The sequence below is a fragment of the Cetorhinus maximus genome, unplaced genomic scaffold (assembly GCF_964194155.1).
Source record: "Cetorhinus maximus unplaced genomic scaffold, sCetMax3.hap1.1 HAP1_SCAFFOLD_196, whole genome shotgun sequence".
Classification (NCBI taxonomy): domain Eukaryota; kingdom Metazoa; phylum Chordata; class Chondrichthyes; order Lamniformes; family Cetorhinidae; genus Cetorhinus; species Cetorhinus maximus.
The window spans coordinates 475853-498615 of NW_027596175.1; the positions used below are offsets into that span (position 1 = coordinate 475853).

The 22763-nt window shown below is 44.7% G+C and overlaps 2 pseudogenes; one reads left to right on the forward strand and one right to left on the reverse strand.

Moving 5' to 3' along the window:
• Positions 1–239: 239 nt before the first annotated feature.
• LOC144673004 (patched domain-containing protein 3 pseudogene) lies at positions 240–1418 on the reverse strand (annotated as a pseudogene).
• A 10106-nt stretch (positions 1419–11524) lies between these two features.
• Positions 11525–12703, forward strand: LOC144673005 (patched domain-containing protein 3-like; annotated as a pseudogene).
• Positions 12704–22763: the final 10060 nt, after the last annotated feature.

Consider the following 22763-nt stretch of genomic DNA (forward strand, 5'->3'; position numbering starts at 1 on the left):
TCAGAAGAGAGGAAGTAAAATGCCCAGTGTTACACCTCCTGGAATTGCATGAGAAGCTGCCTTGGGAAGGGGACGAGGTTTTTGAGGTGCAGAGGGCAAGAGACTAGGACAATCAGGATCTTGCTCATCTAACATTCCTCTAATTGCATTTGGGTCGCTTGTCACATTTTCGTTGAATGCTCCATTGACATAGTTATTCTTTACTGGTAATTTTGTTGCCATGTCTGATTTTCCCTGGTTTACTTTCTGTGGTTTATGCAAAACGTCAGAAACACAGGCAGAAATATGAGACCATGAACTGCACCAAAAACTATGACAAGAAACATAATTTTAGGAAATGTCCTGAGTATGTAACTTTCTGCAGCAGCCAACACAACCACACCCAGTATAGTTGAAAGAGCCCCCTGGATAATAGGATACCCAAGAGTGTACAATGCATCAATGATTCGCTCATTGGCACTTTGACACTTGAAGCAAATGCATATGAAATATGAGTCAAAAGTCCACAGAGAAACCAATACAAATGACCAGATTAATCATAGATATAGAATCTAAATTGACATTCCAAAAAGTCATTAAACCAGCCACACTCACTAAAACTGATGCAGTAGCAAATGTAGTAGCAAAACAGAGAGCAGATTAGATTAGGTATTAACAATAAGGAAACAAACAGTTTTGCACCAGCAGCCACAGCTACATTCTGTATTGTGTTGGATACGATAACAAGATATTGATCAAAATAGATGAATGCAGGATGATACACTAGCAAAGGGATTTTACATTCCTGTGTCAGCTTTCTTAATTCAATCAGCAAGTTTTTCTCAGCAACTGAATTATTGACATTAATGGTCTGAATGAAAAAACGTGAGGCTATAATCCTTTGGTTACTTTCTGAAAATTCAATGTCTTGTTTAAATAAAGGAACAAATTGAAACAATTGAGGTAACTTTTCTAAGAATGTATTTTTCTCTTTTATATCTATCTGCATGCGTTTGGAAATATCAATGTACGCTCGAAGCCAGGATTCTGACAGATTACGATCTACATATGAATTGTTTTCTAATCTGTCCATACGGATTTCAATTTCATCCTGAATGGTGGAATTCCAATATTCCATAGATTCAGTGACAGAAACCATGACTCGTGGTCCAAACTTGGAGAAAAAATCACTTTGATCGTCATAGAATTTAATGACATATGAATCATCAAAGGCCAGGTTTCTGAGATCGATTCCTTCTTCGATGTTTAAACAGCCATAAATACTGCCAGCCAAATATCCAACATACAGGAGAACCACAATTGACTTGGTCCACCGGTTTGTAAGGAACGGATCATAATATTTCTTAAAGAAGAGGTAAACTGGATTGTCCTGATTCTGCACCCGTTCCTTCATCGTAAGCCCCACCTACACAACACATTGTATAGCATTTAGATTCTCCTGGTTCATGATCACTTTTAACCTTTCTGAACGTCAGCCAATGTCTGTTACTGGCTGGGGCTTGGCACGATGCTGAACTCTTCTTCCGCCGTCTTCGTCTCCGTGCTCACTTCTTTGGGCAGGAATCCTCTCCCCGTTCAACGGATCCTTTTACCCACCTGCAATATTCTCCCTCCACCTGGACCCCTCCCTCTGGATTCTTACCTTCTCTTGATCTTTTCATTGAGAACTGTCGGTGTGACATTAGTCATCTCAATTTCTCTGCTCCTCTCACCCATTCTAATCTGTCTCTCTCTGAACTTACTGCACTCCGTTCTCTCAGGTCCAACCCCAACATTGTCATCAAACCCGCTGACAAGAGTGGTGCTGTTGTTGTCTGGTGCACTGACCTCTACCTTGCGGAGGCTGAGCGTCAACTCCCAGACACTTCCTCCTACCTCTCCCTGGACCATGACCCCACCACTGAACATCAAGCCATTGTTTCCAGGACTGTCACTGACCTCATCTCCTCTGGAGATCTTCTTCCCACAGCTTAACACTCCACCCTGCTCTCTTGCCCACATGTCTGTCCTTGGCTTGCTGCATTGTTCCAGTGAAGCCCAACGCAAACTGGAGGAACAGCACCTCATCTTCCGACTAGGCACTTTACAGCCTTCCAGACTGAATATTGAATTCAACAACTTTAGATCCTGAACTCCCTCCTCCATCCCCACCCCCTTTCCATTTCTTCCCCCTTCCTTTTGTTTTTTTCCAATAATTTATATAGATTTTTCTTTTCCCACCTATTTCCATTATTTTTAAATCTATACCTTTTATGCCCTGTTAGTCTTTCCACCCCACCCCCATTACAGCTGTACCTTGTCCTGCCATCCATTCTTAACTAGCACATTCGTTTAGATAATATCACCACCTTCAACACCTCTTTGTTCTTTGTCTGTGACATCTTTTGATTATGTGCTCCTATCACTGCTTGCTTGTCCCTACAACCACACCCCCCCCACCCCCACTTCTCTATCTCTCTCCCACCCCCCCACCCCCCCCCCCCCCCCCCCCCCCGCCACCCCCCACCTTAAACCAGCTTATATTTCACACCTCTCCTATTATTACTCAGTTCTGTTGAAGGGTCATGAGGACTCAAAACGTCAACTCTTTTCTTCTCCGCCGATGCTGCCAGACCTGCTGAGTTTTTCCAGGTAATTCTGTTTTTGTTTTGGATTTCCAGCATCCGCAGTTTTTTGTTTTTACCAAAAAATGTAATGTTGTAAATGAAGCAGAACAGAACAGTTGTGCCTGTGTAAACACAAAATGACTGCACAGATTTACAAATATTGCCTAGTTACTATAGATTACTGTAAATACTGTAAATGACCATGTAAAGTGTTTTCAAATATATTAATCTGTTTTCAAATGTGCTGATGAATTCAGCAAGGGCCTTAAGTGGCCTATTTAATATGTTGGGGAAAATTTGTTCTTTTGAAGTATATTTCTAAGTCCTTCTTGAAAATCAATATTGAATCTGCCTCTAGATCATAACAACTTGCAGGTTAACTTGCTGAGTTAAAAAATATTCTCTTCATTTCCCCTTTGGCTCTTTTTCAATCTGAAGACAGAGTAATATATTTGCCAATTCTTTATGTGATTATTTACAGCACTTTTTGAGTACAGTAACTAGGCTGTGTGCCATAAATTATTAACTTAGGCAAATCATGTTCTCATAAGGAAATTGATAATCATATTCTGATCAATTGCATTGTTAAAAACAAGGAAGTTAGAAGATGGGTAAATCCAATGCACTTTGAGAGGAAGGGATTTCCAGATCTGATATTTCCAACACAATTCTTAGCCATTGTCATAACAATGCTTAGAGTGAAGGTCACAAGGAGGCAGAAATAATCAATGTTTCACTCAGAGAAACTAATAATTCACATAGACATAGAAATATATATGAACCAATTTTAACCCATCAAAATCAATGTTAGGGGAATGGTAACAATATCAAAATAGGGTTGGTGGACCTACTGCCCTGTGAACGCTAATGCTCCAGCAGCTGTTCTTTTTACCGGGGCCTAGAGTTGGGCAGGTAAAGGGCTGGTCTAGTTACTACCTAACATTTCCATATGCAAGCTGATGACACCCAGCTCTACCTCACCACCACTCCTCCATTGCGTCTGAATTGCCAGGCTGCTTGTCTGATGTGTCTACTGGGTGAGCTGAAATTTTCTCCAATTAAATATTAGGAAGACTGAAGTCATTGTCTTTGACCCCCACCACAATCACCACTCACTAAATCCCGACTCCATCCCTCTCCCTGGCTGATGCCTGAGGCTGAAACAGACTGTTCACAACCTTAATGTCATATTTGACCCTGACATGAGCTGCTGATCATGCATCTGCACCATCACTATGACCGCCTATTTCCACCTCCGTAACATTGCCTGACTCTGTCCTGGCTCAGCTCATCTGCTGCTAAAACCCTTATCCGTTTCTTGTCTGGGGTTAACTATTCCAATGCACTCCTGGCCAGCCTCCCACATCTACTCATTGTAAACTTGAGGTCATCCAAACCTCTGTGCCCATGTCCTAACTCTCATCACTCTGTTCACCAATCAGAATGATGGAATTCTCTCCATAAACCTCTCTTTCTCTCTACCTCACTTTCCTACTTAAGACGCCCCTGAAAACCTTTGGTCATCTTCCGAACATCTCCTTATGTGGCTCAGTGTCATAGTCTGTTTTAAGATGCTCCTACGAACCACCTTGGGATGTTTTAATACGCTAAGGGCATCTGTACAAATACAAGTTGTTCTCGTAGTATACTCTTACTCCTAGTTACTATTTCATTATTAATATACACTAGAACTTTGGAATGTTCTAAGGTTGTGAAAGGCGCAATGTGAATACATGTCTTATTTGTTTTACGTTTATAACTTTTAGCTTGTCCCAAGCTGCAAGGAGATGTGGCCTGTGTTACCAGTTCATGGTGGGGAGGTGGGGAGGTGTTGTCGGAGCTGCAGCCAGCAACATTGAAGACCAGCCCCAGCATCTTTGTAAGTGGGTTAAATTAGACGCAACAGAAAAATTATCTTGCTAATCCTGTGGTCATCTAGACACAAGGTGTCATAGACTGCAATCCTGTGGTCATCTAGATACAAGGTGTCATAGACTGCAATCCTGTGGCCATCTAGGCACAAGGTGTCTTAGACTGCAATCCTGTGGTCATCTAGACACAAGGTGTCATAGACTGCAATCCTGTGGCCATCTAGGCACAAGGTGTCATAGACTGCAACAAGGGCGCTCATTAAAGAGATGGCTACTAATTGCCTGAGAAGAACCCGAGGATAGAAGCAGAGGAGGAATACAGTACCTGCCTCGCAGCAACCCGAGCCAGTATCATAAAGACCATTGGTCTCCTGAAGAGGAGATTCTGGAGTTTGGATTGACCCGGTGGTGCCTTCAGCATGTCCCAGGTAGGGTCTTCCAAATAGTGATGTCTACTCTGCTTTGTAAAACTTGTTGCTGAAGAGAGGGAAGCCCTGGAGGAAATAATGGTATGGGGGTTCCCCTTTTCCCTCAGAGACCCTCCCCACACTCAAGTTTATGACACCAGATTCACAAGTGTATGGCTTGAACAGAATGGCCATCGAGACAAGTTTCTTTTGAGAATTCACAAAAGATTTGTTGAATCACCCACAACCCCACAGTACAAAACCCCAAATTTAAAACAACCTGTTCCCATTACCCGACACCAAGTCACCACAACTCGGTTTAATCTTACAAGAACACAGGTAAAACACCACGTCCTGTCCTGAAACCTTAAGAAAAAACCCTCAGGCCAATATCTCCAAGAAATGGCTGAAACAAGTTACAAAGTGCCAGCAAAACTCCAAACCTTCACAACACCCTCAGACCAAAATCACTACGATTTGGCTGAAACTTACAATCCCCAACGCAGCTGGTCCATCCGGTGTTGACTGTAGGCCAGAGTCAAGGAGAACAAACTCAACCCTTCTTCCGACTGCAGCCCAAAACCTTCAGGCCAATATCACCACAATGTGGCTGAAGACACTTGCAATCCCCAACATGGCTGGTCTGTCTGGTGTATTTTCTATGCTTCTAAGTAACTATTCTATGGGCAGAATCTTCCGGTCAGCATGCGGGGATGTGTAAAACGACACACGATGACGTCGGGCGAACATCCTGACGTCACGGCACGCCATCGTGATATTTCAGAAGGCAGGCACGCTATGACTTCCGAGGCGCACCTCTCATTAATTAACGGGCCACTTAAGGCCCTTGAGGCAGTAATAAACAGCGATTTTTCTCAGCCCGTGCGATTTTCAGAGTGTCCCACAGACACAATGGGCAGGCAGATAGGCCACATTTTTAAAACCTCATCCACGGGCAGTATAAGAGGGGTGAGTGGGCTTGCAAATGCGAGTTGTTAGTCATTTACTTTAGAAACTTACTGCTACTTGATTGTGTGAACAGGAGAACTTCAAATCTCTTCAGGACTGCTTTGAAAGGAATAACAGGCTCCAGGTCAGGACTGTGGAGTAAACATCATTCTTGGGGCCTTGCAGGATTCAGGCATCCTTTCCTTACCCTGGGAAAGGGTATTGTTCTCTCCACTGGAGACGCCTCCTCTGAGGAGGAAGAGAGGGCCAAAGAGGGAGGAGGCCAGGAGTCCATTTTCAGCCTCCAGGGGAGCCACCTTTGGGAGGATAGGTGTAGGCACAAGGGGCACAGGGCCAACAGGAAGTGCAAGGTAGATGGGGCCGCAGAAAACGCCACTACCCTGCTGCCAGAGTTTACAGGCAGCGATGCAGCTACCTCAATATGTCTGAGATGTAGTGCCGAGGGAGGCTCCGCCTCTCAAGGATGAGCGTGACCTCCATCTGTCAGATGATAGGCACTAAGATCAGCTCCAACTGTGTGGGTGGATACCCCATGCCAGTAGCATTGAAGGTCATGGCTGCCCTCAACTTCTATGCCTCCAGCTCTTTCCAGTGGTCAGTGGGTGAACTTTGTGGAGTCTCCCATCAGCTGTCCATAGTTGTGTCAAGCTGGTGACAGACACTCTGTGCAGACGTGCATTGACTTTCATTCACTACCACTCGGACAAGGCCAGCCAGGCAGAGCGATCCAGAGGCTTCGCAGCGATTGCTGGGTTCCCCTGTGTCTAGGGTACAATTGACTGCACACATGTGGCCATTGAGGCACCAGCGGGTGCCTTCGTCAACAGGAAGGGATTCCACTCCATGAACGTGCAGATAGTGTGTGACCATAGGATGCTGATTCTACAAGCTACCCAGGCAGCTCCCATGATGCTTGCATCCTCAGACACTCCCAAGTGCCGAGGCTCTTCAGTGCTCCAGCTCAGCTGGATGGATGGCTGCTGGGTGACGAGGGCTATCCGCTCAAAAAGAGGCTCATGACACCTCTCCGCCATCCAAGAAGAGGCTGAGCAGCGGTACAATAGGAGCCATGCATCCAGAAGGGCTGTGGTAGAGAGAACCATCGGTCTTCTCAAAATGTGCTTCTGATGCCTGGACCGTTCGGGGGAAGCACTGCAATATCCCTCAGATAGTATGTCGCTGATAGTGGTTGCACGCTGTGCTCTCCACAATCTGGTGCTGGAAAGGGGGGGACGCTGTGGAGGAAGAAGATGTAGATGCTGATGCTCTGGCTGCACAGGATGAGTCCAGTAGTGAGTCCGAGGACGAGCACGCTCAGGAGAACGCTAAGGGAATAGACGCTGACCTGGGCAACCTCCAGGGAGGCAGTGACACCCAGGAGGCTTTGACCAAATGCTCCTTCAGCTAGCCCACCAGAGATAGACCTCCAACACAAGCCAGGGCTGCAGGCTCCAAACTTGATACCTGAGAACAACATTTGCCTGGTTAGGAACATTAACTATGTGCCTTATCAATGAAGCTCAATGACAAAGCCGTACACCTGCAGAAATAATGAAGCACCCAGAGGCTTGTTGAGAACTAAAACATTTATTGATTGTGTACTACAATACAGAAATGAAAGCGCATTAAAAGGTGTTGAGCTGCACACCAAATGAAAAGCAACTAATACGGGGGGGGGGGCAAAAGAAAAGCACCAGTGAAAAGCGCGTGTTGTGCCTAAGGTGATTTATGTTTACGTTTTCGGGTGCTATGTCTAGGTGCTCCCCCCTCACTGGCACTGGCATTGGAGACAGCCTGCTCACTCTGCTGTCCTGTTGGCTTTGATGACCTTGGTGGGCATCCTCTGGCCTGTGGAGCCTGTGATGGCCCCGCCTGGGAGAGGGCGGCCAGTGGCATGGGTGGCATCTCTGAGTCACCGCAGCCTTATCAGATGCCACGGTCACCGGCAGAGGGGCGGAGGAGCTGCTGCCCTCATCCGGAGTGCCCTGAGAGGAGCCCACAGTGATGACAAGCAGCTCGTGCACCAACATGAGGTCACTCTGGATCTCCCTGCTCATCATTGATGGATGGGCACCTAGCTAGGATACTGGGTGCCCAATCCATCTCACACACTGACACTGGCCACCTGAAGTCATTGCCGCTGTGAGGGCTTGCAGGTCCGAGCGCATCCCCAGGAAGCCTGATTGTTCTCCTGGAGGAGCATCCCCATGAGAGTCGCCACTCTCTCCATGGAGGAGGCAGTGCGCTCGGCCATGAAGGTCATTGCATTGCTTATGCTCCGCATTGACTCCTCCATCACAGAGACCATGGCACTCATTTCCTCATGTACCTTCGCCAGATCCTCCCGCAGACCCTGCTGGACTTCCAACATCTGCTGCCTCAGGGACAACTCCAGAGGCACATCATCAGCCACCGACTGAGCATGTGCCTAGTCCCCAGCAGGCCTTGAACTGGCCGGCGCCCTAGGCACTCTCTGCCTTTGCCTGCTCCTCAAGCAAGTGTGAAGTGCCCTCACCACTGTGCACCAGGTCACTAGCCGATGCTCTTATCCCCACCGAGGTGCTGGTATCTGTGCTGGTGCCTGCCTGGCTGAGATGGTGTGAAGCTGGTGCGTTTATATCTTCTGGGCCCTCAGGGGTCAGTGGTGGTCCCTCTGCCACCTGAGTGTGGGCGTGCTCCGGAGAGACTAAAAGGAAGAACAAGGATATTTGATTAGTTGAAGTTGTTACACTATTAATGTGCATGCCTGGCACCCATGTCAGGATGTGCTCCTCTTTCCATTATCAATGGGCAACCCATGTTGGATGCTGAAATCAATATAAAGCCAACAGTGGAATGGTTGCAATGACAGATATTGTGACTTCGGTGCACGGAACTCTTACCTCCCAGTGGCACCCCAACATCACCGCTGCCGGTAGGCCTGGGCACATGGTGCCTCTCCAGCTCAAGAACCTCCTGCTCGTATCTGGTGAGTATGAGTAGGTGGGCCTGCCCTCTGCCAGTCCGCAGCCGCTCGGCATTATTGTGTGTGGTCTTCTCCTGGAAGGAGAGGTTGGGGGGAGGGCTAGGGAGCCCAACCTAACTGCTGTGATAAGTGACCCATGCCAACACTCACCCTTCCCGATCGCAAGAGGTCATTAAACCGCTTGCGCCACTGCACCCAGGTACGTCTCACCCAATTGTGGGAGCTGACCCTTTCCGCCACCTCCTCCCAGGCATGTTTCATCAGGTGGGGGAGGGGGCCTCCTCCTCCCGCTCCTTGGCACAATGATGTCGTGGCATGCTGCCACGTCCTTGAAGAGGGCAGCGAGGCACTCATCCGAAAATCTCGGGGCACACTGCCCCGCTGACCTGCCTTCCTGCCTGGCCTGCTGTCTGAGAGCGCTCTTGGACATCCTCCTGTGGAAGGCTGCCTGCACCATTTTTAAACAGGCCGCCTGGTCACCCTTGGACCCAGCGGTCATTGGACTCCGGCTGCCGCCCGCCCCTTCCCACTGTTCTCAGGAGCCATGATTCATGCTGGGCGGGCCTTAATTGGCTCGGCTTCGTAAAATGGCGGTGCAGAGCCGATCACAGATGGCAATCGGATCCGCGCCCACCTGTGTCCGCTCCTGAACAGCCAGCCCGCCATTGGAAAAACTCTACCCTATGATTCTATGCTGCAGTTGCTGGTATAACCAAACAGAGTCTGTCGTAACCTTATAGAGGACTGGAAGTCTGGCTATTGATCACAGATTTTTTTGAAGCTCAAGTCTGGAATGAAGTAAATAGAGGTTGTGACTATACCATATTCACTTGATGTTGAACATGCAGGCTGCAGGCAGTCATACACATTGAAAGATGCTTATCTGGATCTAACTTCGCAATTTCTGTATTGTGCAGCCTATAATTGAAATGCGGCATTATGTCTGTATACCAGTAGCAATGTAGCAGGTAGAAAGTATAAAAACAGTACAGTTGGCATAGTGGCTGTATTTAGTTGCAATATTTTGGCTTCTAGATTGTTGAAATATAATTTAAATATTGAAATATGATGTTTAGCAACAAGCATTGATTTCTTAAAATGCAACATTCAAACGAGAATGTTAACTTTATTCCATTCCATTTGTGGTCTTCAATTGATAATAACAGGTGCACTAATTCATCATATCTCATATTTCTAGGTATTGGTGTAGATGATATGTTCATTATGCTCGCCAGCTGGCAAAAGACAAAGGTTGAAGGTGAAGTTGAAGATCGCCTGGCAGAGACTTACGCTGAAGCAGCTGTTTCCATTACAATCACCACTGTGACCGATGTTTTCGCTTTTTATATTGGCATTTGGACACCTTTTTGATCTGTGCAGTCATTTTGTGTTTACACAGGCACAACTGTTCTGTTCTGCTTCATTTACAACATTACATTTTTTGGTAAAAACAAAAAACTGCGGATGCTGGAAATCCAAAACAAAAACAGAATTACCTGGAAAAACTCAGCAGGTCTGGCAGCATCGGCAGAGAAGAAAAGAGTTGACGTTTTGAGTCCTCATGACCCTTCAACAGAACTGAGTAATAATAGGAGAGGTGTGAAATATAAGCTGGTTTAAGGTGGGGGGTGGCGGGGGGGTGGGGGGGGGGGGTGGGGGGGTGGGAGAGAGATAGAGAAGTGGGGGTGGGGGGGGTGTGGTTGTAGGGACAAGCAAGCAGTGATAGGAGCACATAATCAAAAGATGTCACAGACAAAGAACAAAGAGGTGTTGAAGGTGGTGATATTATCTAAACGAATGTGCTAGTTAAGAATGGATGGCAGGACAAGGTACAGCTGTAATGGGGGTGGGGTGGAAAGACTAACAGGGCATAAAAGGTATAGATTTAAAAATAATGGAAATAGGTGGGAAAAGAAAAATCTATATAAATTATTGGAAAAAAACAAAAGGAAGGGGGAAGAAATGGAAAGGGGGTGGGGATGGAGGAGGGAGTTCAGGATCTAAAGTTGTTGAATTCAATATTCAGTCTGGAAGGCTGTAAAGTGCCTAGTCGGAAGATGAGGTGCTGTTCCTCCAGTTTGCGTTGGGCTTCACTGGAACAATGCAGCAAGCCAAGGACAGACATGTGGGCAAGAGAGCAGGGTGGAGTGTTAAGCTGTGGGAAGAAGATCTCCAGAGGAGATGAGGTCAGTGACAGTCCTGGAAACAATGGCTTGATGTTCAGTGGTGGGGTCATGGTCCAGGGAGAGGTAGGAGGAAGTGTCTGGGAGTTGACGCTCAGCCTCCGCAAGGTAGAGGTCAGTGCACCAGACAACAACAGCACCACTCTTGTCAGCGGGTTTGATGACAATGTTGGGGTTGGACCTGAGAGAACGGAGTGCAGTAAGTTCAGAGAGAGACAGATTAGAATGGGTGAGAGGAGCAGAGAAATTGAGATGACTAATGTCACACCGACAGTTCTCAATGAAAAGATCAAGAGAAGGTAAGAATCCAGAGGGAGGGGTCCAGGTGGAGGGAGAATATTGCAGGTGGGTAAAAGGATCCGTTGAACGGGGAGAGGATTCCTGCCCAAAGAAGTGAGCACGGAGACGAAGACGGCGGAAGAAGAGTTCAGCATCGTGCCAAGCCCCAGCCAGTAACAGACATTGGCTGACGTTCAGAAAGGTTAAAAGTGATCATGAACCAGGAGAATCTAAATGCTATACAATGTGTTGTGTAGGTGGGGCTTACGATGAAGGAACGGGTGCAGAATCAGGACAATCCAGTTTACCTCTTCTTTAAGAAATATTATGATCCGTTCCTTACAAACCGGTGGACCAAGTCAATTGTGGTTCTCCTGTATGTTGGATATTTGGCTGGCAGTATTTATGGCTGTTTAAACATCGAAGAAGGAATCGATCTCAGAAACCTGGCCTTTGATGATTCATATGTCATTAAATTCTATGACGATCAAAGTGATTTTTTCTCCAAGTTTGGACCACGAGTCATGGTTTCTGTCACTGAATCTATGGAATATTGGAATTCCACCATTCAGGATGAAATTGAAATCCGTATGGACAGATTAGAAAACAATTCATATGTAGATCGTAATCTGTCAGAATCCTGGCTTCGAGCGTACATTGATATTTCCAAACGCATGCAGATAGATATAAAAGAGAAAAATACATTCTTAGAAAAGTTACCTCAATTGTTTCAATTTGTTCCTTTATTTAAACAAGACATTGAATTTTCAGAAAGTAACCAAAGGATTATAGCCTCACGTTTTTTCATTCAGACCATTAATGTCAATAATTCAGTTGCTGAGAAAAACTTGCTGATTGAATTAAGAAAGCTGACACAGGAATGTAAAATCCCTTTGCTAGTGTATCATCCTGCATTCATCTATTTTGATCAATATCTTGTTATCGTATCCAACACAATACAGAATGTAGCTGTGGCTGCTGGTGCAAAACTGTTTGTTTCCTTATTGTTAATACCTAATCTAATCTGCTCTCTGTTTTGCTACTACATTTGCTACTGCATCAGTTTTAGTGAGTGTGGCTGGTTTAATGACTTTTTGGAATGTCAATTTAGATTCTATATCTATGATTAATCTGGTCATTTGTATTGGTTTCTCTGTGGACTTTTGACTCATATTTCATATGCATTTGCTTCAAGTGTCAAAGTGCCAATGAGCGAATCATTGATGCATTGTACACTCTTGGGTATCCTATTATCCAGGGGGCTCTTTCAACTATACTGGGTGTGGTTGTGTTGGCTGCTGCAGAAAGTTACATACTCAGGACATTTCCTAAAATTATGTTTCTTGTCATAGTTTTTGGTGCAGTTCATGGTCTCATATTTCTGCCTGTGTTTCTGACGTTTTGCATAAACCACAGAAAGTAAACCAGGGAAAATCAGACATGGCAACAAAATTACCAGTAAAGAATAACTATGTCAATGGAGCATTCAACGAAAATGTGACAAGCGACCCAAATGCAATTAGAGGAATGTTAGATGAGCAAGATCCTGATTGTCCTAGTCTCTTGCCCTCTGCACCTCAAAAACCTCGTCCCCTTCCCAAGGCAGCTTCTCATGCAATTCCAGGAGGTGTAACACTGGGCATTTTACTTCCTCTCTTCTGACTGCCCAAGGCCTCAAACATTCCTTCCAGGTGAAGCAATGCTTTACTTGTACTTCTTTCAATTTAGTTTACTGCATTCACTGCTCACAATGCACTTTCCTCTATATTGGGGAGACCAACACAGCCTGGATGACTGCTTTGCGGAACACATCTACTCAGTCCTCAATTACGACTCTGACGTTCCAGTCGCTTGTCACTTTAATTCACCACCTTGCTCTCATGCTCACATTTCTGTCCTTGACTTGTGGCAATGTTCAAGTGAAGGCCAACACAAGTTTCAGCAACAGTGCCTCATCTTCCAATTGGGCACTTTACAGCCTTCTGGACTCAACATTGAGTTGAACAACTTCAGACCATGAACTTTGTCCTCCAATTTGATTTTTTCTTTTACCAAGCACGCGTCTGTATCTTGTTTTCATGTTTTGCTTTCAGACAAAGCTGTCCATTATTCTGTTATTAACACTTACTCTGGATCAATGCTTTGTTTCTTTAATGCAACCATTTCCACTCCCTTTGCCTTTTGTTCCATAACATTTTTGTTATTTATCTCTCCCGCGCTCTAACCTATCCCTGACCTTCCCTTTTTCCCCCTTTTCCCTTATTCCATCTGACCCTCCCCCCATTTCAACAGCATAAAGTCAATCACGTGTCTACCTTTCTTCATTTCCAAAGAGGAGTCATAATTTACCAAAACGTTAACTCTGTTTCTCTCTCCACGGATGCTGCCGGACCTGTTGAGTTTTTCCAGCACTTTCTGTTTTTAATCCAGATTACTCCAGATTATCCAAAACTGCCTGGGTGATAAATATACATTTTAAAATTTGTTTTCTCGAATGAAGTAAAACAGATTAGAGTGCCGTACATTAATTATCCCAACTGTGGTAATATATGATATTTTATAACACATTTAATTGAAAAAGCTTGTCATTTTAAATAAACAAATTATAAATCCAATTGGAAAAACACTTAACAATTAACAGCCATACCTTTTTGATGAAGTTTTAAAGAGAAATTCCATGCAATAGATTATTTTAAGATGGCATTTAAAGAAAGGTTCATTGATAACATAGTTATGCATATTTACACATGAAATCTTACACATTTCTGGGGCAATATGATATTGCTTTTTAGGATTTGGATTTTGGGGGATGCTGTTTTACCCGTCTTCCGACTAAAAAGACAGTCAGGAGCCAGCACATAAAAAGCCAGCTGCCACACAGCGTCTTTACACTTGGCAGGGCATTAATTGGCTCAAGGCGCGATTTCAGCACCCACCTGGGGAGAAACTCCCACCTGGTGGAGCTGCCAAGCAATCCGATTGGCCAGCTGTTCTGTTCTGTAGTCTCAGCAACGCCAGGTTTGAATAGTGGCCACTATTGGGACTATAGCCAGAACCTGAAAGGAGGAGGTTATGGCAGCCGGACTAAGGTCAGCCCGATATCAGAGGCAGGCCCCATCGAGGTGGATGAGGGATTTGGGCGGCCAGTTTGGAAAGGCCGGGGGCGGGGGTATGATTTTGTGGTGGTGCTTCTGATGGGCACAGGACATCCCCAAAGGAAATTCCCCCCAATCCCTTGCTGTCCAACACCAGCTCACCCAGCAAAATCTACCAACTATGGCCTGGGCCTCTCCCTGCTGCAGGTAAAATAGCGACAGGGCATGGTGGGATATTTAAGTGGTGATTACGATGACCTCTGCCCTCCATTTTGATTTGTCTTTTTTTGCCAAGTAACAGTCTGTATCTTGTTTTCATGTTATTGTCTTCAGACAGATCTACCCATTATTCTGCCATTAACACATACTCTGGACCAATGCCTTGTTTCTCAGTGCAACCATTACCACTCCCTTTGCCTTTTGTTCCATAATGTTTTTGTTATTTACTATCTTCCACCCTCTAACCTGTCCCTGACCTTTCCTCAATAGGCCCAAGGTCAAGCAGGCCACCCAACGTCTCCGCCACCGCCCCCCCCACCCCCCCGACACCCTGTAAAATGGGAGACAGGTCGGAGATGGGGCAGGAAGGCAGCAGACAGACCACGTGTTACATTTTAAAAGCCCCCTTGCCTTCAAACACACTGTAAAATCCAGCCCGCTCTGGGAACAGATATGTTGCATGTTCAAAAAGTGTTTAAATAATAAAACAAATGTCAACAAGTGTTGAGCTTGGAGACAATTATTTCTTGTGTTTTAGGATGTCAAAGCAAAACATATATATATAAATCTTGTGCCATGAGTTTAAGAATTGCAAAAGATATCTGTAATAACAAGGGGTGATTTTCCTGTTTTATACATTGAACAGAGCCTCGTCTGCCAGTAGTGCAGATCAGAGACTTGTCTGGGATCTGCGTGACTCTCAGCAAGTGAGGCTTCTTGCTGGGAGAGTGAAATTGGAAAATTACTCCTTATATAAACATCTTTTAATGTTGTGCCACAATGAAGAAAACCAGTGTTTGTTGATTATTATTTCAAATTGTTTACTTAACTTTTATCAGAGAAGACATTTCACTTCTTCATAATCTCTATTTGTTCATTGTAATCTCTTCATAATTACAGAATTAAATAAGACCCAAAAAATAACATTGACTTGGCCTTATGTGATGGCTAATGTGTGAAATTAATATTTTATTAGTGATAGAGTGCACTGAAGTGATTGAAATAGTTGTTCAACTCATTCAATATTTATTTATGTGTGTTACATTTTTAAGATGTTACAGCTTTTTTAATGATATATTTTTACAAAAATTAAGATCGCTATACTCAACAGTGCTATACAATGCATTTATTTGTCATCGAAATATAATTCAAAGGTGTTCAATGTACAAATTGCAATTATTTCACCTGATAATATAATTCCAATTCAGCAATAGTCCAGGGAGCATTCTAGGGAATGTCCACCGCACTCCCTCCAACATTAATATATCCTTCATAAGGTGTGGTACACTCCTGTGGAGCTGCAGCATGACTTCTAAAGCTTTGCATTCCAGTCCTTTAGATACAACAGTCAGCATTCCATTAGCTTTTTTGATTATTGTTGTACCTGTCCATGGCATTTTAATGCTTTATTTACAAAGACCCCTAATTGCCTTTGGATCTCCACTGCTCCTAGCCTTTCATCATTTAGAAAGTACTCTGATTTTTTTTTGGTCCAAAGTAGATGATCTCACACTGGCCTCCCTTGAAATACATTTGTCATAATTTTGTCCATTCATTAAATCTATTGGTATCTCTTTGTAATTTTAGGCTTCCATGACGCTGCTTACAATCAAAAACAAAAAATGCTGGAAAAACTCAGCAGATCTGACAGCATCCGTGGAGAGAAAGACAGAGTTAACGTTTCGAGTCCATATGACTCTCCTTCAGAGGTAAAGGGAAGTAGAAATGTGGTGAAGTATATACTGTTTAAGGGAGGTGGAACAGGTGAAGCTGGATAGAAGGTCAGCAATAGGTGGAAGCAAAGGAGAGATTGCAAAAGATGTCATAATTAAAAGGTGAAAGGGTTGTTAATAGTGGTGGTACTGGCTAAAGGAGGTGCTAATGGTGACATTAAGAGTAGAAAGCAGAATGTGATAATGGTCAGACCAGGGTAAGCACTTTGGAAAGTGACAGATCGCCCTAGTGGGGGTGAGGTGGGGGGAGGGGATGGTGGTGGGAAAAAAGATTGAAAATAGGCTAAAAGCTGGGGATAAAACAATGAATAAAAATGGAAATAAATTTAAAAAGAGTAATAATGAAAATAAGTGAGAAAAAATAAATAAGTAAAAATTTTAAAATAAAAATGAATATAGAAAAAAGGGGGTCAAAAATGGGGTGGGAATGGAGAGAGAGTTCATGGTCTGAAGTTGTTGAACTCAATGTTAACTCTGGAAGGCTGTAAAGTGCCTAATCAGAAGATGAGGCCCTGTTTCTCCAGTTCGCGTTTAGCTTCACTGGAACATTGCAGCAGGCCAAGGACAGACATGTGGGCATGAGAGCAGGGTGGTGTGTTGAAATGGCAAGCGACAAGAAGGTCTGGGTCATGCTTGCGGACAGACTGAAGGTGTTCTGCAAAGTGGTCACCCAGTCTGCGTTTGGTCTCTCCAATGTAGAGGAGACCGCATTGGGAGCAGCGAATGCTGTAGACCAAATTGAGGGAAGTGCAAGTCAAGTGCTGCTTCACTTAAAAGGAGTGTTTGGGCCCTTGGACAGCGAGGAGTGGGGAAGTAAAGGGGCAGGTGTTGCACCTTCTGCAACTGCATGGGAAGGTGCCGTGGGAGGGGGAAATGAAGGCCTTTATTATCAGGGAAATCGGCTACACATTAAAAAATGTTAAAAACAGAAAAAAAAGATTCCCTGACATGTCCCCTCATGTGACACTGTCACATGAGTTGGGACATGTCCATCACTTTCAGTTTCAATTTTGTTAAAAATTTATGAACATACATGAAACCTCATCCTGCACTGTGGATGAGGTTTCATGCTTTTTCCAATGCCCGCCAGGGCTCTCGGCCTGCCCGCCAACCTTAAGATTGGACGGGCAGGTTCACTAATTACATTAATCACTTTGTCAATGACCTCAATCAGCCATTGACAGGTCAGCGGGCGCACAGCTGATTTGGTTGAGCCCCCGCCGACCTGAAAATTGAAATGAGACAGGGTGACGTCAGGAGTTCCGCCTGACATCATCCCCCGTCATTTTACGCGTTGGCGACCAGGAAATCCTGGCCATAGAGTCATGCAAAACCAAACGAGGTCATTTGGCCAATTGTGCCTGTGGTGACTCCTTCAAAGAGTTCTTCAATTATTCACACATCCCTGCTCTTTCTTTATAACATTACATTTTTTCCCTTCAAGTGTTTGTTCAATTCCCTTTTGAAAGTTACTACCGAATTTGCTTCCACCACCCTTTCAGGTAGACAAATGGAATGATGGCCTTTATTAACAGCGGAGTGGAGTATAAAAGTAAGGAACTCTTGCTACAACTGTACATGGCATTGGTGAGACCACATCTCAAATACTATGGCCAGTTTTGGTCTCCTAACTGAAGCAAGGATATACTTGAATTGGAAGCAGTTTAGGGAAGAGTCAGGCGGATTCCTGGGATGAAGCGGTTGTCTTGTTGTTTTATTGTGAAAGGTTGAGCAGGCTAGGCTTATACTCATCAGAGTTAGAAGAATGAGAGGTGATCTTATTGAAAAATGTAAGGTTCTAAGGGGCCTTGACAGGATAGATGCTGAGAGGATGTTTCCTATCATGGGGAGTCTAGAACTGGGGGGCACAGTTTAAAAGTAAGGGGTCGCCCATTTAAGACAGAAATTAGGAAGAACCTACATAGAAACATAGAAATTAGGAGCAGGAGTAGGCCACTCAGTCCTTCAAGCCTCCTCCGCCATTCATTATGATCATGGCTGATCATCCAACTCAATAGCCTGCTCCCGCTTTCTCCCCATACCCTTTGATCCCTTTTGCCCTAAGGGCTATATCTAACTCCTTCTTGAAAGCATACAATGTTTTGGCCTCAACTGCTTTCTGTGGTAATGAATTCCACAGGCTCACCACTCTCTGGGTGAAGAAATTTCTCCTCATCTCAGTCCAAAATGGTCTACCCCATATCCTCAGACTATGACCCCTGGTTCTGGACTCCCCCACCATCGGGAACATCCTTCCTGCATCGACTGTGTCTAGTCCGGTTAGAATTTTATAGGTTTCTATGAGATCCCCCCTCATTCTTCTGAACTCCAGCGAATATAATCCTATTCTCAATCTCTCCTCATATGTCAGTCCCGCCATCCCAGGAATCAGTCGGGTAAACCTTCGCTGTAATCCCTCTATAGCAAGTACATCCTTCCTCAGATAAGGAGACCAAAACTGCATACAATATTCCAGATGTGGTCTCACCAAGGCCCTGTACAATTGCAGCAAGACATCCCTGTTCCTGTACTCAAATCCTCTGGCTATGAAGGCCAACAAGCCATTTGCCTTCTTTACCGCCTGCTGCACCTGCATGCTTACCTTCAGTGACTAGTGTACAAGGACACCCAGGTCTCGTTGCACATTCCCCTCTCTCAATTTATAGCCATTCAGATAATAATCTGCCTTCCTGTTTTTGCTACCAAAGTGGATAACCTCACATTTATCCACATTATAGTGCATCTGCCATGCATTTGCCCACTCACTCAGCTTGTCAAAATCACACTGAAGCATCTCTGCATCCTCCTCACAGCTCACCCTCCCACCCAGCTTTGTGTCACCTGCAAATTTGGAGATATTACATCTAATTTCCTCATCCAAATCGTTAATCTATATTGTGAATAACTGGGGTCCCAGCACTGATCCCTGAGGTACTCCACTGCCTGCCATTCGGAAAAAGACCCATTTATTACTACTCTTTGTTTCCTGTCTGCCAACCAGTTTTCTATCCATCTCAATACATTACCCCCAATCCCATGTGCTTTAATTTTACACACCAATCTCTTATGTGGGACTTTGTCGAAAGCCTTCTGAAAGTCCAAAGAAACCGCATCCACTGGCTCCCCCTCATCAACTCTACTAGTTACATCCTCGAAAAATTCCAGTAGATTTGTCAAGCATGATTTCCCTTTCATAAATCCATGCTGACTCTGTCCGATTCTGCCACTGTTTTCCACGTGCTCAGCTATTAAATCTTTTATAATGGACTCTAGAATTTTCCCCACTAATGACATCAGGCTGATTGATCTATAATTCCCTCTTTTCCCTCTGCCTCCCTTTTTAAATAGTGGGGTTACATTAGCTACCCTCCAATCTGTAGGAACTGTTCCAGAGTCTATAGAATCTCGGAAGATGACCGCCAATGCATCCACTATTTCTAAGGCCACTTCCTTAAATACTCTGGGATGTAGATTATCAGGCCCTGGGGATTAATCGGCCTTCAATCCCATCAATTTCCCCAACACCATTTCCCTACTAATACTGATTTCTTTCAGTTCCTCCCTCTCACTAAACCCTGTGTTCCCCAACATTTCTGGTATGTTATTAGTGTCCTCCCTTGTGAAGACAGAACCAAAGTATGTATTTAGTTGGTCAGCCTTTTCTTTGTACCCCATTATAAAGTCCCCTGTTTCTGACTGTAGGGGACCTATCATTTGTCTTCACCAATCTTTTTCTCTTCACATACCTATAGAAACTTTTATAGTCAGTTTTTATGTTCCCTGCAAGCTTACTCTCGTACTCTATTTTGCCCTTCTTAATCAATCACTTGGTCCGCCTTTGCTGAATTCTAAACTGCTCCCAATCCTCAGGTCTGTTGTTTTTTCTGGCCAATTTGTATGCCTCTTCCTTGCATCGAATAATATCTCTAATTTCCCTTGTAAGCCATGGTTTGGCCACCTTTCCTGTTTTACTTTTGCGCCAGACAGGAATAAACAATTGTAGCAGTTCACCCATGCGCTGTATGAATGTTTGCCATCATCCCTATAAGTAATGTTTCCCAATCCATCATAGCCAACTCGCGCCTCATACCACCGTAGTTTCCTTTATTAAGATTCAGGACCCAAGTCTCAGAATCAACTACGTCACTCTCCATCTTGATGAAGAATTCTATCATATTATGATCGCTCATCCCCAAGGGGCCTCACACTAGATTGCAAATTATTCCTTTCTCATTACACAATACCCAGTCGAGGATGGCCTGTTCTCTTGTTGGTTCCTCAATGTATTGGTCCAGAAAAACATCCCGTATACATTCCAGGAATTCCTCCTCTACTGTATTGTTACTAATTTGATTTGCCCAATCTATATGCATATTAAAGTCACCCATAATTACAGATGTTCCTTTATTACATGCGTCTCTAATTTCCTGTTTAATTCCATTCCCAACATCACCAATTCAGTTTGGGGGTCTATATACAACTCCCACTAACGTTTTTTGCCCCTTACTGTTCCTCAACTCTACCCATACAGATTCCACATCGTCGGAGCTAATATCTTTCCTCACTATTGCGTTAATTTCCTCTTTAACCAATGCAACTCCACCACCTTTTCCTTTTTGACTGTCCTTTCTAAATACTGAATACCCCTGGATGTTCAGTTCCCATCTCTGGTCACCCTGCAGCCATGTCTCCGTAATCCCAACTATATCATACCTGTTTACATCTATTTGCGCGGTTAATTCATCCTTTTTATTACAAATGCTCCTCGTGTTAAGGCACAAAGCCTTAAGGCTTATCTTTTTAACATTACTTGTCCCGTTCCCACTATTTTTCACTGAAGCCCTGTTTGATTCTTGCCTTTGATTTCTCTGATTATCGCTTTTCGTATTATGCTTTCTGTCTTTTGTTCTTGTCTTTGATTCCCCTTCCTCCTTGCATAGGTTCCCATCCCCCTGCCATTTTAGTTTAAACCCTCCCCAACCACTCTAGCAAATGCTCCCCCTGCGACCTCAGTCCTGGTCCTGCCCAGGTGTAACTCGTCCAGTTTGTACTGATCCCACCTCCCCCGGAACCGATCCCAATGCCCCAGGAATCTGAAACCCTCCTCCTCACACCATCTCTTCAGCCACATATTCATCCGATATATCCTGCCATTTCTACTCTGACTGGCACGTGGCACTGGTAGTAATCCTGAGATCACTACATTTGAGGCCCTACTTTTCAACTTACTTCCTAACTCCCTATATTCTGCTTTTAGGACCTCAACCCTTTTTTTACCGATGTTGTTTGTACCAATATGTACCACAACCACTGGCTGTTCACCCTCCCCCTCCAGAATGTCCTCTAGCTGCTCTGAGACATCCTTGACCCTAGCACCAGGGAGGCAACATACCATCCTGGAGTCTCATTTGCGGCCACAGAAACACCTATCTATTCCCCTTACAATTGAATCCCCTATAACTATTACATTCCCACACTTTTTACTCCTCCCCTGTGCAGCAGAGCCAACCGCGGTGCAACGAATTTGGCTGTTGCTGCTTTCTCCTAAGAGGCCATTCCCCCCAACAGTATCCAAAGTGGTATATCTGATTTGCAGGGGAATAGCCACAGGAGATTCCTGCACTGCCTGCCTAGTCCTCTTGCTTTGCCTGGTGGTCACCCATTCCCTTCCTGCCTGTGGACTCTTAGCCTGTGGTGTGACCACCTCTCTATACGTGCTATCCACAATACTCTGCCTCACGGATGCTCCACAGTGTCCCCAGCCGCCGCTCCAGTTCCAAAACCTGGGCTTCCAGGAGCTGCAGCTGGAGACACTTCCTGCACACATGCTGGCTCCAGGCATTGGAAATGTGCCCAACTTCCCACATAGAGCAGGAGGAGCACGCCACAGCTTTGAGCTCTCCTGCCATGACTTACCCCTTTAAATTAAATTAAATCTTTTGGAAGGTACTTAATGTCAAATACTCTTGGGCCCTTCTTCCCTGCTCCTCGTTGTTACAGAATATAGCCGCTACAAACGATGAACCACAAAAAAAACCTTAAAAACTATAAGCAATAAAAGTAGTAAATGCTTACCCAGCCATACTCACGGTACTCAAAGGATCATCTCGTTCCCTCCTCACTGAACTCCCTCTCTCAGTTGGAATTATCTACCACAGAGAACAGTGGAGGTTTGGTCATTGAATATATTCATGGCTGAGTTAGAGAGATTTTTGATCAATAAGGGAGTTATGGGTTATGACGGACAGGTAGGAAAATGGATTTGAGGCCACAATGAGATCAGCCATGATCTTATTGAATATAAGATTGGCTGGCAGCTTTCTGGTCCCTGCAGTGCCACCAGGAGCAGTGGCCATTGCTGCAACTACACTGAGTCTCACATAAAAAAGTGCCAAGAGCCCAGGATGCATGTAAGTTTGTGCATCTCTCAGTGGGA